The sequence below is a fragment of the Delphinapterus leucas genome, chromosome 3 (assembly GCF_059928025.1).
Source record: "Delphinapterus leucas isolate spDelLeu-1000000601 "Yukka" chromosome 3, BTC_Dleu_Yukka2, whole genome shotgun sequence".
In the NCBI taxonomy this organism is placed as follows: domain Eukaryota; kingdom Metazoa; phylum Chordata; class Mammalia; order Artiodactyla; family Monodontidae; genus Delphinapterus; species Delphinapterus leucas.
In genome coordinates, this window is record NC_143131.1 from 159,529,196 (window position 1) to 159,546,394 (window position 17,199).

Below are 17,199 nucleotides of genomic sequence, written 5' to 3' on the forward strand. Positions count from 1 at the left end.
TGAGCTACCAGTACTCTATATTGATTGATGCTTACTGGCCATAATTCATAGACATCTGTTGTAATCATACATAATATGAATATTTTTTCATTAAAAAAAGTGGTAACCCTCAGTCATTTTAATATGTTGAAAACATATCTACACAAGTATTTTAAGGATATTTGAAATACCTAAATGGATAAATTATTAAATTTACAGTGATCACTTGGAATATTCCAGGTAAATGGTTAGCTTAATATCATAGTGTGATCTAGGTAATTCTGGTAATTTGAAGAAATATTACAAAGTTGCATTTTTAAGCTGGTAACATCTGTTGTCAGTGGCAGGGGACTTGGAAGGGTGGGGGAGGGATACTTTTCACTATATATATTTTTGTTCCATGTGAAATTTTTTTCCTATGTGAATTTTGAACTATGTATTATCTATTCAGAAAAAATAAATTAAAAATAAATTATCTGTCCTATTTAAGCTTAGCCATGGGGCAGTGATGAGGTGGGGAAGGACCAATAGAAGAGATATATCTAGATAGTCATCCTAGAAATTCCATTGACCAGCACAGTGGATTTCAGATGAATGAACAAAGACACAGAAAAGACAATATACTGCCCTGTAGTAAAGGGCTTGCAGATGGTTTTCTGTGAGTTTATTACTTAGTTTGTTTGATGTGCTATATATAGAACATCTACCCTGGAGCCAGGTTTGAGGTATTAGGTCCCATTACCAGTCCTATGCTTTTCTAGGACACTAAGAAGTAAATTGCTTGGAGAGTGGTTTGAAGACAATTTTTATATAACACCATCCTCTCCTCAGAGTACATCTAAGTCCCCATGGAGGGGTGTGAAATTTTCATCCTTCCTCATTCTAGTGAAAAGAGCACAGACTTTGGTGTGGCGTTCAAATCCTAACCTTACCACCAGTTTGCCCTTGTCCCTCTTGCACAGTTTTTTTAGCTTCTCAACTTGTTTCTGCATCTGAAAATATGTATAAAATATCTGAAAACTATAATTTATTGAACATTTGTGTGCCAGGCTCTGTGCAGCATCCTGTACATCTTTAAAATTTTTATTATTTATAATTTCAGGCTTACAGAAAGTTGCAAGAGTAATATAAAGTATTTCCTTGCCCAAATTCTCCAACTGTTAACATTTTACCATATTTCCTTTTTAACCATTTGAGAGTAAGTTTGAGATAAGATGCCCCTTTACCCTTAAATACTTCATTGTGTACTTTCTAAAAAGCAAGAACATTCTCTTATATAACCACAGTGTATGATTATCAAAATAATGAAATTAACATTAATATCATTATCTGATCTATAGACCTTTTCTAAGTTTTGTGAAATTATCTTAATAATGTCCTTTATAGCAAAGAAAACCCTGGATTGATCCAGTCAAATTGTATGTTGTGTTCAGTTGTCACGTCTCTTTTAATCTGTTTCATGACATTGACATTATTGAAGAGTACAGGCCAGTTGTTTTGGATTTGAGCTTGTCTGATGTCTGATGTTCCTTCATGATTAGATCCAGGTTATATGCATTTTTGTCAGGAATACCAGTCCTTTACATTTGTTAGTTTTTTATTTTGAGATAGGTGTCATTTCACGTACGTTTATGAGAAATAATACAGAGAGATCCCAAATACCCTTCACCCATTTTCTCCCAGTGGTAAAATCTTGCATAACTATAGTAAATATCACAACCAGGATATCAACATTGATACAATCCACTGATCTTATTCAGATTTCTCCAGTTAAACTTGTGCTGGTGTGTGTATAGTTCTGTGCAGTTTCAGGTGACCACCTCCATAGTCAAGATACAGACCCATTATCACAGGGATCTCTTGTGCAAATTCTTTTATAGCCACAGCCACCTCTCTCCTACACCCCTGCATAACCCCTGACTACACTAGTCTGTTCCCCACTCTGTAGTTTTGTCACTTCAAGAATGCTATATAAATGGAATCACATAGTATTTAACTTCTAGAGTTTGGATTTCTTCATCTAACGTAATTCCCTTGAGATCCTTCCAAATTGTTATATGTCAATAGTTTATTCCTTTTTATTGCTGAGTAGTATTCTATGGCTTGGATGTACTATAACTTGGTTAACAAAATTGTTTCCAGTTTTGGCTATTATAAATAAAGTGACTATGAACATTCATGTACAGGTTTTTGTGTGAACATGAGTTTTCATTTCCTTGGCATAAATGTTCAAGAGTGCAATTTTTGAGTTATTATGATAAGCACATATTTAATTTTGTAAGAAACTGCCATACTCTTTTCCCAAGCAGCTGTACTATTTTACATTCCCAGTAGAAATGTATCCCTGATAGTTCATCTGCATCCTTGACAGCATTTGGTGTTGTCACTATTTTTCATTTTAGCCATTCTGATAGGTGTATAGTAATATCTCTTTTGTGATTTTAATTTGCATTTCTCCAATGACTACTGATGTTGAACATCTTTCATGTGCTAAATGCCACCTGTATATCCTCTTCAGTGAAATGTTTATTCGTGTCTTTTACCCATTTTCTACTGGGTTGTTTGTTTTTTACTGTTGAGTTTTGAGAGTTCTTCATACATTCAAAATACAAGTCTTTTGTCAGAACTGTGGTTTGCAAATATTTTCTCCCAGTTTCTCCCAGGGTCTTTTGAAGAGCAAAATTTTTAATTTTGATGAAGCTTAATTTATCAATTTTTCCTTTTATAAATTGTGCTTTTGCTGGCAAGTTTAAAAAAAAACCTCTTTGACTACCCCTAGATACCAAAGATTTTCTAACTTTTTTCAAAAAGTTTTACATTTAAGTCCATGATCCATTTTGAATTAATTTTTGTGTAAAGTGTGAGGTTTAGGTTGAGGTTCCTTTTTTTGCTTATGTCTGTCCAGTATTGCACCTTTGTCTAAACCACAAAGCTTGATTCCTTGCCCAGCCTTTTCCTCCTTCTAATTCTTGTTTCCCAGCAACAAGTCACCTCTTTCAACTCTTTCATCTGTTCCTTCTGTTATTAACTTCATATAACTAAGTAGCATGCTATACTCCTTTTTAAAATAAATTAAAGGTGTTTTTTAAATATATTGCCATCATGAAAGAGTGAAAGTAAAATGATCAAGAGTAGCTCTAAAAGGGTGTTCTTGACAAGAAAACCCTAAAATATTGGTTTGAATGTAGTGCATCTCAAGGACTTTTGAAAAAAGCAAATGGTTTGTCCCAGGAGCCTGCTCTTTGACGGTACTGCTTTAATTAGCACCCACCATGGGGCCTGTGTGTGATGAAGGACTCAGCATAGTCACCATCTGGCGCAGCCTGCAAACGGGAACTGGTTTTGCGGCTGACTGCGCGCAGACTTCCTAAGCATTCTTCTCCAGACGCTGCTGTAGCAGAGTGGTATTCTGACCTTTGTTCCTCCTTCCGTTTTTCCTAAGGTTGAGAAGCACTTGATGAAATTTTTATGTGGCTTAAAAAGCTTAGCTTATTAAAGTTTAATACGAAGGTGGCAGCAACTCAACTGGTTGATACCTTTGGCTATTTAAAAAGAGAAACCAGAACTATTAGTGAAGAAAAATAAGTGAGTTTAAGGAGAGACTTATTTTCTCCCACAAACTGTCATCGTGAAGCAGTTCTTTCTACAGAATATGCTACCAAAGAGAGCCATGTGTTGTGAATCACTTTCTAAGCACAGTGTAATGTACACAATTGACACCATTTTATACTGGAAATAAGAATCTAATGCTTTGGCTTTTTAGTGTACTGCCAGGTATCTGTGGTTGCTCTTCTTGAAAACTTGTTAGAATACATCTGAATACAAATAGGTCAGATGATGGCTGACGGTAAACTTAAATGTCACCTTCTAATAAGACAGTGATAGTTATTCCACACAAGAGGATAGATGTTTGGTGTGTTTTATTGAAAGGGTACTTAAGGTTTTTCTGAGAAATGTAAACTTGTTCACAATTACATAGTTAATATTGTACCCTTAATCCCAAAGTGGTCAAGTTTGACAAACCAGAACAATAAAACTTTTATTTTACTGTTGAGGAATAAGGCAGGTATAAAAAAATTCCATAACCTAGGACTACTGAGTTTAGAAGGTCTTCTTATGAAAATCCCCTGAAAATGCATATGGTTTTAAGGTATTTAAAACTTGTTATAGCTTCTTGCCAAAATGTATATGCAGTATTCTTAGACTTTATACATATCTCAAGGTTACTGAAATGAAATACGCTTTTGCTGCCCATTTTTATCTCAGAAGATAGCTAACTGAAGAATGCACTTGCACGTGCGAGTATGGAAGAACACTGAATGTTCTTCAGAGGAAGGCTAGTACTTTGCATGTATAATCTTCAAAAATGGTGGGTTCAAAAGTCTTTTCCTTCCAGATTGGAAGGGGAGAAGTTATTGTGCATACTGTCAAGGTTTTTCCCCTAGGAAAAGATTAGGTAGTCAAAAAGGGACAGATTTCTTCATAGTTGGATGGTAGATTGAATTTTATTATGTTTTTTAGGGATTGACAATTCCAGAAGAACTAGAAAAGGAAACTAGATCTTTGAACTGAGAATGTATTATTTTACCACTTTTTAAGTATATTGCAAGTGTTCTTTCTTTTTATGTCTTGCTATTATGATCAATTTACATAAATAAATACCACTTTCTATATTCAGAGACTATATGCCTTCTAAACATTATATCAAAGCTTAAGACTTTGTTTTTCTAGCACAAAATATTTTCTTGAGGGCTTCCCTGGTAGCGCAGTGGTTGGGAGTCCACCTGCCGATGCAGGGGACACGGGTTCGTGCCCCGGTCCGGGAGGATCCCACGTGCCGCGGAGCAGCTGGGCCCGTGGGCCATGGCCGCTGGGCCTGTGCGTCCAGAGCCTGTGCTCCACGGCAGGAGAGGCCACAACAGTGAGAGGCCCGCGTACCGCAAAAAAATATATATATATTTTTTTCTTGAGATCAGAGTGTTTCTAAGATATTCAGTTCTACATCCTTGGGGTTTAGCACAGGGCCTGGCATGTCACAGTATCTCAATAAATGCTTAAATGAATTAAAGAATGAGATTACATTCTATTGGGAAGGCAGACAGGTGTAATCAAAATACCGTGTAGTATAAGAGTTATTCTTTTGGAGCAGAGTGATATTACTAGAGTGTTATCCAGAGGAGATAGTGACATTTGAGCTGAATTTTAAAGGATGAATAAGACTTCATCAGACAGGAACTGGGTGGAAATTCAGGCAAAGGGATCATTTTCCACAGAGCTGTGGGGAGATAAAAGAAGAGACAGAAGAGTTGAATGGCATCAGAAATAGTAGGGAGGAGACCTGAGACTGAACTGATACTGGATGAGCATATTGACACTAGAAGATGAAGGGCTTGACTCTCATGCTGAAAAATTTAGACTTTACTCTCTAAGCAGTAAGGAGTCAGCAAAGGTTTTTTAGCAGTGGAGTGATAAAAGATTTTTTTCTATTAGGAGAGGCTTGGGGGAAAGAGTTCTTAAAGAGGAAAATATTGAAGAGCAAAGGAAAATAATATTAATAAAGCAAGATTATGTAGAAAGCTGGGGGAGGGATAGGGGCACAGACAAATGGTTACCTTGGAAAACTGTTGGGGATACTTCTTTTCAGGCAAAAGAGAAAAAGGTAGTAGTGATGAGAGAGTGAATGAAAGAAGGTGCTGACTACAAGACAGTTATTTCAGTCAGGGAAAAATTATATTTACAGCACCTGAATTTCACCAGTGTCTAAAAGAAGAAAGCCCTATTATCTGCTGATATAGACCTAATTCTGTATCTATGGGAGAGTTCTGATGACTGAACAGAAACCAGAGATGAGTCTCATTAAAGTGACCTGCCATCAACATATTGTGAACCATCTGGCTTTGAACAGATCATTCCTGTTAAATTAAGCAGTATGAGCTGTTTTAAATTGTTTTCTACCAATTTAAAACTTTTGGATACTCTGCACCCAAATATAGAATAGTGTTCACATTGGTATTCTTGATGTCTTTAACCAAGTGAAATAAATTAATCTAGCCCCTGATGGTCAATATCCCTTCATATTTTATAATATGGGAAGTCTTTTAGGCATTTATAATGGAAAAAGAACTGGACTAGAAGGTCAGGAGACCAAAGTTTCTGGTCCCAGCACTTTTACTAACTTTAGGTAGATCACCTTAGTTCTCTCTGGATTTGGGTTTTCTCCTTTGTATGATAAAATGATGCATCCCTGTGGTTTTGTCCCATTCTGTAATGTTCTGTGTGTGGTGAGGTGGAAACTTGAGTAACTTTGTTAACTAAAGTCAGAAGTATGGAGAATATGAGTGGGTAGAGGGTTATGGGAAATGCTTTGGAAGCTAGGGTTGGTAGTTTATACTTAGTATAGTGAGTCTCAAATTTTAGTATGCAGAAGAATCATGTGGAGGCACTTTTTCCCCCTCCTTCCCCTCCTCTTTTTCTTCTCCTCCTCCTCCTCCTCCTTTACTTTCAAAAACTGCAGATTCCCAAGACACCTCCCCCCTCCAGTCTTTTCAGGAAGTCTGGATAAGACATACTTACCAACTCTCAATCTGAGCAAATTACTTAATCTCTCTGTGCCTCAATTTCCTCTTCTGTAAAATGGGAATAATGTAATTCTTTCTCATAAAATGATTGTGAAGGTGTCATGAGTCAGTACATGTGAAGGACTTACCACAGTACCTAGCACATGGTATGTACTGAATAAATCTTAGTTACTATAAATATCATAATTATTTCATATTATTATTAAGTACCTGGCATGGTAGGTGACGGTAAAGGATCTTAAAAAAAAAATGATCTTCACAAAAGGAATTTGTGCTTCATCTTAGATATTTGAGTCAGTATGACGCAAATAGTATTAAAACCAAGAGGTGGGGGAAAAATGGCTTTTAGACAGATTGAAGTAAGAGAACAAAATCATAGCTGAGGTATACCTGTCACAAAGTGATGGGAAATGTTGAGGTAGGTATTTAAAACTCAAGGGATGGTCCAAAAGAAGGTAGTAACACAGAAGCCAAGTTCCAAGAAAAATATTACAATGAAGATATTTGACATTATTATCAAACACAAGGAAAAGATGTTTTTTACTTTTGCTGCAGGACATTTTGAAAGTTCAGAAGTGGAAGTGATGATATATCTAAATATTTATGGGAGATCTCTAATTAGGTGCCCTACATACATTCAGATCAACTTGCTGAAGCTGAACTCCTCCCATCAGTGCCTGCTCTCCTTTCTCTGCCAGTCTCTCATCTACCATGATTCCTCTCCCACATAGCCAGTCACTAACTAGAAAGCTGGGATGGCCATTCTTGACTTCCCTCTCTTCTCATTCCCCCGCATCAGTCAGTCATTAGGTTCTGTCAGTCTTAACTCCTAAATCTTTCTTACTTTGTCCCCTCCTCTTGCCCCACTACTACTTGCCTAATTCAAGCCCTACTTATCTCTCTGAAGTACTAGACTCTACCTGGCCTCTCTGTCTCCAGTCTTTTCTGTGTCACATACATTCTTCTCTGGAAGTCAGATCTGAATTCTCCAAAATTCAGATCTCATCATGGAACTCTTCTGTTTAAAATTCTTCAGTAGAATTCTGATCTGAGCAGGATGGAAGCAGTGGGTATTTTGTTTAATCTTCCCAAATCCCTTTAAAAAATACAAAGAACAACTAGGATAGCAAAAGGAAAAACCCACAGACAGCATCTTCAATGATGCCAAGGAGCAGGGTACCTCCAAGAACTTCTGGAAAAGGAGTGGTCATGCCAGACAACTAGCAGCAACAAGACCTGCACTGTAGCTCCAAGAAAAGGAGTCAAAAGAAGAAAAGGGTGGTCCTAAGAACCAGAAATCAGAAGGAAAGGGCTTGACTCAGAGGGGAAACCTCAGCAAATATATCTGAGAACAACTGGTAAAATAGATATAGCACCACAGACTCTAATTTGTAAACAATTGAAAAAAAGACCTTGGAAACCCATTAAGGAACTTTAGGGAACACAGGGTGGTGGGACAGCCTCAGCCCTTGAGGCAGTCAGTAACACACATGAGCATACACACTCAGCCTGGATGGATAGATGGATGGATGGATGGATGGATCAATCTAGGTAAAAACTTTAAAACTGTATAAAATCTATATGAGAAAAAGTACAAAAAGTACAAAAGTACAAAAAAGTATATATACAGTATATACTTAAACAAATGGAAAAGACACCGTCTTCCTATTGAATATAATCATTCAATACAATGAATATATCAGTTCTTCCTAAATTCACTCATAAGTTTAACTTAAGCCCAATAAAATTATTTTCAGATATTTTTCTGGGGTTAGATAAGGTAATTATAAAATTTATTTAGAAGAATAAGTAATGAAGAAAAAAATCCTGAAAAAGAGGAGCAGTGAACAGGTGGCTAGCCACACCAAGTTTTATAATACCTAATAAAGCCTCTTATTTAAAAGAGTGTTAAGAGTTAATCCATGAATAAACAGAGCAATAGAACAAAATGCAAAATCCAAAAATAGACACAACTGAGTGTTGAAATTTAATACAAAGCATCATCTCAAATCAGTGGAGAAATATGAACTTTTTAATAAATGGTATGGGACAATTGGAAAAAGACAAAATTAGATCCATTCCTCAGTTGTACACCAGGATAAATTTCAAATGAAGCAGAGATCCAATTATAAGCAATAAAACTACACATATTAGGAGAAAATGAAGGCTAAATTTTCCTTTTTGATGGAGAATTTGGAAAACTTTGAATTACAGCTCAAAATTCCAGTAGAGTAATAAAGATGATTGATAAATTTGACTATTTTTTAAAGGAAAAATCGAATAAATGAGTGACAAAAAAGATATTTGCAATTTACATTATAGACAAAGGGTTAACAACACTGATACATAAAGAAGACCTCCCCCCCCAAAAAAAGACAGAAAACCTGATAGAAAAAAATGGGCAAAAAAACGAAATAGTTCACCAGAAAGAAATGCAAATAGTTCTTAAAATGTTAAAAGATGTTCAACCACATTCATAAGTTAAATATGACTTAAAACCAAACTGAGATACACACTCATAAGTTAAATATGACTTAAAACCAAACTAAGATTTCTTATTAATCAGTGCAGGGGAAAAAATATTCTAAGGTATGACAACATACTTTCTTGACGAGGTTATAGGGAAAACAAGCATACTCATACATTGATGATGAGAATGCAAAATGGTACAGTTCCTGTGGTGGGGAAGTGGGAATTTGTAATATCTTGCAAAATGCATATGCACTTATCCTTTGTCTTAGTAACCTCACTAGTAGGAAATTAGCCTGATAATGAACTTGCAAAAGTAAAATATGACATATTTGTTATACAATTCATTGTAATATTATTTATAATAACAAAAGACTTGAAACATTCAAATGTCCATCAATAGGAGTTTGCTTGAATAAACTAGTACTCTACACATGAAATACTCTAAATGCAATGGAGTAGTGTATAGCTGTAAAAGAGACTGGCTTCTAAAGCTCTCTGGATGCTGCTATGGGGTGACCTCTTAGTGCAGAACAGTTTTAGCATACCAATTTATTGTAAGAAACGGGGGGGGGAGGACCATGAAAACATTGATATATAGAGAGAGATATACATATCACATATATATGCACATGTACATAATGTACATTTATTTTCAAAAGGAAACAATGTAAGGATAAAGCAAAAATTAACATAAAGAGTTATTATTTGGGGGGAAGGGAACAGGATGGAGGAGATAGAGATTGATGAGACTTCCCCGTACTGGTTTTATAGTTTTGACTTTGGAACCATCTAAATGTTTTAGATCTTATTTTTAAAAAACAAAAGAAATCATCAAAATTGAAAATAAATGGAACTTAAATATATTTCAAGATGATGATATAAGCACATAGAGAAAGGAATTGTTTTAGGGGACTTTTCTTTGACAGTACATTTCTATTGGGATACATTCAAAGGATTAAAAAAAAGTCTAAGCTGGAGCTTTCAGCAGCAAGGAGGTACTTGAGAACAAGCTCTTGTAAATGTGAAACTCTGGGCCATTGATAAGACAATGTTTTCAAACAACAATGACGAGGACAGGACTCATCAAGTATACCGAGTATATGGAATTTTTAAAAAGCAGCCCACAGGATAGAACCAAGATGGCAGAGTAGAAGGACGTGCTCTCACTCCCTCTTGCAAGAACACCAGAATCACAACTAACTGCTGAACAGTCATCGACAGGAAGACACTGGAACTCACCAAAACAGATAGCCCACATCCAAAGACAAAGGAGAAGCCACAATGAGACGGTAGGAGGGGTGCGATCACAATAAAATCAAATCCCATAGCTGCTGGGTGGGTGACTCACAAACTGGAGAACCCTTATACGATAGAAGTCCACCCACTGGAGTGAAGGTTCTGAGCCCATGTCAGGCTTCCCAACCTGGGGGTCCGGCAACAGGAGGAGGAATTCCTAGAGAATCAGACTTTGAAGGCTAGCGGGATTTGACTGCAGGACTCTGACAGGACTGAGGGAAACAAAGACTCCACTCTTGGAGGACACACACAAAGAAGTGTGTGCATCGGGACCCAGGGGAAGGAGCAGTGACCCCAGAGGAGACTGAACCAGACCTACCTGCTAGTGTTGGAGGGTCTCCTGCAGAGGCAGGGGTGGCTGTGGCGCACCGTGAGGACAAGGACACTGGCAGCAGAAGTTCTGGGAAATACTCCTTGGTGTGAGCCCTCCTAGAGTCCGCCATTAGCCCCACCAAAGAGCTGGGTAGGCTCCAGTGTTGGGTTGCCTCAAGCCAAACAACCAACAGGGAGGGAACCCAGCCCCACCCATCAGCAGAGAAGCAGATTATAGTTTTACTGAGCTCTGCCCACCAGAGCAACACCCTTCTCTACCCACCACCAGTCTCTCCCATTAGGAAACTTGCTCAAGCCTCTAAGATAGCATCATCCACCAGAGGGCAGACAGCAGAAGCAAGAACTACAGTCCTGCAGCCAGTGGAACAAAAACAACATTCACAGAAAGATAGACAAGATGAAAAGGCAGAGGGCTATGTACCAGATGAAGGGACAAGATAAAACCCCAAAAAAAGAACTAAATGAAGCGGAAATAGGCAAACTTCCAGAGAAGGAATTCAGAATAATGATAGTGAAGATGATCCAGGACCTCGGTAAAACAATGGAGGCAAAGATCAAGATGATGCACGAAATGTTTAACAAAAACCTAGAAGAATTAAAGAACAAACAAACAAGATGAACAGTGCAATAACTGAAATGAAAACTACACTACAAGGAATCAATAGCAGAATAACTGAGGCAGAAGAATGGATAAGTGACCTGGAAAACGGAAAGGTGGAATTCACTGCTGCAGAACAGAATAAAGAAAAAAGAATGGAAAGAAATGAAAAGAGCCTAAGAGACCTCTGGGACAACATTAAACGCAACAACATTTGCATTATAGAGGTCCCAGAAGGAGAAGAGAGAGAGAAAGGACCTGAGAAAATATTTGAAGGGATTATAGTAGAAAACTTCCCTAACATGGGAAAGGAAATACCCACCTAAGTCCAGTAAGTGCAGAGAGTCCCATACAGGATAAACCCAAGGAGAAACATGCCAAGACACATAGTAATCAAATGGGCAAAAATTAAAGACAAAGAAAAATTATTAAAAGCAACAAGGAAAAAACGACAAATAACATAGAAGGGAAAATTATTGAAAGCAGCAAGGGAAAAATGACAAATAACATACAAGGGAACTCCCATAAGGTTAACAGCTGATTTCTTAGCAGAAACTCTACAAGCCAGAAGGGAGTGGCATGGTATACTTAAAGTGATGAAAGGGAAGAACCTACAACCAAGATTACCCTACCCGGCAAGGATCTCATTCAGATTCGATGGAGAAATCAAAAGCTTTACAGATAAGCAAAAGCTAAGAGAATTCAGCACCACCAAACCAACTCTACAACAGATGCTAAAGGAACTTCTCTAAGTGAGAAACACAAGAGGAGAAAAGGACCTACAAAAACAAACCCAAAACAATTAAGAAAATGGTCATAGGAACACACATATCGATAATTACCTTAAACGTGAATGGATTAAATGCTTCAACCAAAAGACACAGGCTTGCTGAATGGATACAAAAACAAGACCCGTGTATATGCTGCCTACAAGAGATCCACTTCAGACCTAGGGACACATACAGACTGAAAGTGAGGGGATGGAAAAAGATATTCCATGTAAATGGAAATCAAAAGAAAATTGGAGTAGCATTACTCATATCAGATAAAATAGACTTTAAAATAAAGAATCTTACAAGAGACAAGGAAGGACACTACATAATATGATAAAGGGATCAATCCAAGAAGAAGATATAACAATTATAAATATATATGCACCCAATATAGGAGCACCTCAGTACATAAGGCTAACAGCTATAAAACAGGAAATCGACAGTAACACAATAATAGTGGGGGACTTTAACACCTCACTTACACCAATGGACAGATCATCCAAACAGAAAATTAATAAGGAAACACAAGCTTTAAATGACACAATAGACCAGATAGATTTAATTGATATTTATAGGACATCCCATCCAAAAACAGCAGATTACACTTTCTTCTCAAGTGCTTTCTTCTTCTGTTGCACAGAACATTCTCCAGGATAGATCACATCTTGGGTCACAAATCAAGCCTTAGTAAGGTTAAGAAAATTGAAAATTGAAATCATATTAAGCATATTTTCTGACCACAACGCTATGAGATTAGAAATGAATTACAGGGGAAAAAAACATAAAAAACACCAACACGTGGAGGCTAAACAATACGTTACTAAATAACCAAGAGATCACTGAAGAAATCAAAGAGGAAGTCAAAAAATACCTGGAGACAAATGACAATGAAACCACGATGATCCAAAACCTATGGAATGCAGCAAAAGCAGTTCTAAGAGGGAAGTTTACAGCTATACAAGCCTACCTCAAGAAACAAGAAAAATCTCAACCTAATGTTACACCTAAAGGAACTAGAGGAAGAAGAACAAACAAAACCCAAAGTTAGCAGAAGGAAAGAAATCATCAATATCAGACCAGAAATAAACGAAACAGAAACAAAGAAAACAATAGCAAAGATCAATAAAACTAAAAGCTGGTTCTTTGAGAAGATAAACAAAATTGATAAACCATTAGCCAGACTCATCAAGAAAGGGAGAGGACTGGAATCAATAAAATTAGAAATGAAAAAGGAGGAGTTACAACAGACACCGCAAAAATACAAAGCAACCTAAGAGACTACTACAAGCAACTCTATGCCAATAAAATGGACAACCTGGAAGAAATTCTTAAATTTAAGAAATTCTTCTTAAATTCTTAGAAAGGTATAACCTTCCAAAACTGAACCAGGAAGAAGCAGAAAATATGAACAGACCAATCACAAGTAATGAAATTGAAACTGAGTAAAAATCTTCCAACAAACAAAAGTCCAGGAGATGGCTTCACAGGTGAATTCTATCAAACATTTAGAGAAGAGCTAACACCGATCCTTCTCAAACTCTTGCAAAAATTTGCAGAGGAAGGAACACTCCCAAACTCATTCTATGAGGCCACCATCACCCTGATAACCAAAACCAGACAAAGATACAACAAAAAAAGAAAATTACCAATATCACTCATGAATATAGATGCAAAAATCCTCAACAAAATACTAGCCAACAGAATCCAACAACACATTAAAAGGATCATACACCATGGTCAGGTGGGATTTATCCCAGGGATGCAAGGATTCTTCAATATACACAAATCAATCAATGTGATACGCCATATTAACAAATTGAAGAAGAAAAACCATATGATCATCTCAATAGATGCAGAAAAAGCTTTTGACAAAATTCAACACCCATTTATGATAAAAACTCTCCATAAGGTGGGCATAGAGGGAACCTACCTCAACATAATAAAGGCCATATACAACAAACCCACAGCAAACATCATTCTCAATGGTGAAAAGCTGAAAGCATTTCCTCTAAGATCAGGAATAAGACGAGGATGTCCACTCTCACCACTATTAATCAACATAGTTTTGGAAGTCCTAGCCACGGCAATCAGAGAAGAAAAAGAAATAAAAGGAATACAAATTGGAAAAGAAGAAGCAGAACTGTCACTGTTTGCAGATGACATGATACTATACATAGAGAATCCTAAAGATGCCACCAGAAAACTACTAGAGCTAATCAATGAATTTGGTAAAGTAGCAGGATACAAAATTAATGCACAGAAATCTCTGGCATTCCTATACACTTAATGATGAAAAATCTGAAAGAGAAATTAAGAAAACACTCCCATTTACCATTGCAGCAAAAAGAATAAAATACCTAGGAATCAACCTACCTAGGGAGACAAAAGACCTGTATACAGAAAACTATAAGACACTGTTGAAAGAAATTAAAGATGATACCAGCAGATGGAGAGATATACCACGTTCTTGGATTGGAAGAATCAATATTGTGAAAATGACTATACTACTCAAAGCAATCTACAGTTTCAATGCAATCGCTATCAAATTACCAATGGCATTTTTTACTGAACTAGAACAAAAAACCTTAAAATTTGTTTGGAGACATAAAAGACCACGAATAGCCAAAGCATTCTTGAGGGAAAAAAACGAGGCTGGAGGAATCAGACTCCCTGACTTCAGACTATACTACAAAGCTACAGTAATCAAGACAATATGGTACTGGCACAATAACAGAAACATAAATCAATGGAACAAGATAGAAAGCCCAAAGATAAACCCACACATCTATGGTCAACTAATCTATGACAAAGGAGGCAAGGATATACAATGGAGAAAAGACAGTCTCCTCAGTAAATTGTGCTGGGAAAACTGGACAGCTACATATAAAAGAATGAAATTAGAACACTCCCTAACACCATACACAAAAATAAACTCAAAATGGATTCGAGACCTACATGTAAGACCGGACACTATAAAACTCTTAGAGGGCTTCCCTGGTGGCGCAGTGGTTGAGAGTCCACCTGCCGATGCAGGGGACACAGGTTCGTGCCCTGGTCAAGGAAGATCCCACATGCCGCGGAGCGGCTGGGCCCGTGAGCCATGGCCACTGAGCCTGCGCATCTGGAGCCTGTGCTCCGCAACGGGAGAGGCCACAACAGTGAGAAGCCCGCATACCACAAAAAAAAAAAAAACTCTTAGAGGAAAACATAGGAAGAACACTCTTTGACGTAAGTTACAGCAAGATCTTTTTTTTGCGGTATGCGGGCCTCTCACTGTTGTGGCCTCTCCCGTTGCAGAGCACAGGCTTTGGACCTGCAGGTTCAGCGGCCATGACTCACGGGCCTAGCTGCTCCGCAGCATGTCGGATCTTCCCGGACCAGGGCACGAACCCGTGTCCCCTGCATCGGCAGGCAGACTCCCAACCACTGCACCACCAGGGAAGCCCAGGAAGATCTTGTTTGATCCACCTCCTAGAGTAATGGAAATAAAAACAAAAATAAACAAATGGGACCTAGTGAAACTTCAAAGCTTTTCCACAACAAAGGAAACCATAAACAAGACAAAAAGATAACTCTCAGAATGGGAGAAAATATTTGCAAATGAATCAACAGACAAAGGATTAATCTTCAAAATATATAAACAGCTCATACAGCTCAATATTAAAAAGCAAACAACCCAATCCAAAAATGGACAGAAGACCTAAATAGACATTTCTCCGAAGAAGACATACAGATGGCCAAGAAGCACATGAAAAGCTTCTCAACATCACTAATCATTAGAGAAATGCAAATCAAAACTACAATGAGGTATCACCTCACATCAGTTAGAATGAGCATCATCAGAAAATCTACAAACAACAAATGCTGGACAGGGTGGGAAGAAAAGGGAACCCTCTTGCACTGTTGGTGGGAATGTAAATTGATACAGCCACTATGGAGAACAGTATGAAGGTTCCTTAAAAAACTAAAAATAGAATTACCATATGATCCAGCAATCCCACTACTGGGCATATACCCAGAGAAAACCATAATTCAAAAAGACCCATGCACCCCAATGTTCATTGCAGCACTCTTTACAATAGGCAGGTCATGGAAGCAACCTAAATGCCCATTGACAGACGAATGGATAAAGATGTGGTACATGTATACAATGGAATATTAGCCATAAAAGGGAACAAAATTGGGTCATTTGTTGAGATGTGGATGGATCTAGAGACTGTCATACAGAGTGAAATAAGTCAGAAGGAGAAAAACAAATATCGTATATTAACACATATATGTGGAACCTAAAAAATGGAACAGATGAACCAGTTTTCAGGGCAGAAATTGAGACACAGATGTAGAGAACAAGCGTATGGACACCAAGGGGGGAAAGCGGCAGGGGGGTGGGGGTGGAGGTGCGATGAATTGGGCGATTGGGATTGACATGTGTACACTGATGTGTATAAAATTGATGACTAATAAGAACCTGCTGTATAAAAAAATTTAAAAAAGAATTAAGAGAGATAAAAAAGAAAAAAAAAGAATACAAACAAGCTTTAGGAAAAGGTTTACTGGTTTGGTTGGTCCACATTTTCCTTTTTATGTTTGCAGAAGACTGATGCGTGATAAAAATATATGATCAATTAAGTCTAAATTTTTTTCTCTGTGTGTAAAATAGAAATTATAAAGAATAAGAAAGTATATAATCAAATATTAATTAGCAGTGTCTTTATCTTTCTAAAATATATAAAAATAATAATATGTCTTAAAATAATGGTACGTTTCCTTGGATTAAAAAAAGTTTGGTATTTTGGGCAAAAAAATAAATAAAGCAACCCACAGTATAAGACCGAATCATCTCTTGTGTGAGGATCTGTATTAAAGATCAGATGACTAAGATGAAAAGTTCCAAGAAGAAGTTTATTATCCTTTAATCCTGAATTTAACTTCCCAAATTAAATTCTTTTTATGTTGCAGTTCTGAGGTATCAAAAGCTTTTCTTTTCTTGATATTATATATTATCATAATAACTCAGTTTACCATAGGAATTGGAATAAAACACCAGCTTTTGTTTCTTAGGAATATACTGATAGTCACTGAAATTCATTTCTTTGTCTCTAAGCTTATTTTATTTTAAAGAGTATATATTTTATCATTAAAAAGAATATTGACAACTGACCTCTTTTGA

At 37.0% G+C, this 17,199-nt stretch overlaps 1 protein-coding gene and 1 pseudogene across 4 annotated transcripts in view; both read left to right on the top strand.

The window, feature by feature from the left end:
- The window catches only part of RNF130 (ring finger protein 130), a 108,282-nt gene that overhangs the window by 48,760 nt on the left and 42,323 nt on the right, over positions 1-17,199 (top strand). The gene's annotated exons all lie outside the window — the stretch shown is intronic.
- Positions 6-17,199, top strand: part of LOC149749877 (rab-like protein 2A pseudogene) — a 30,298-nt pseudogene continuing 13,104 nt past the window's right edge.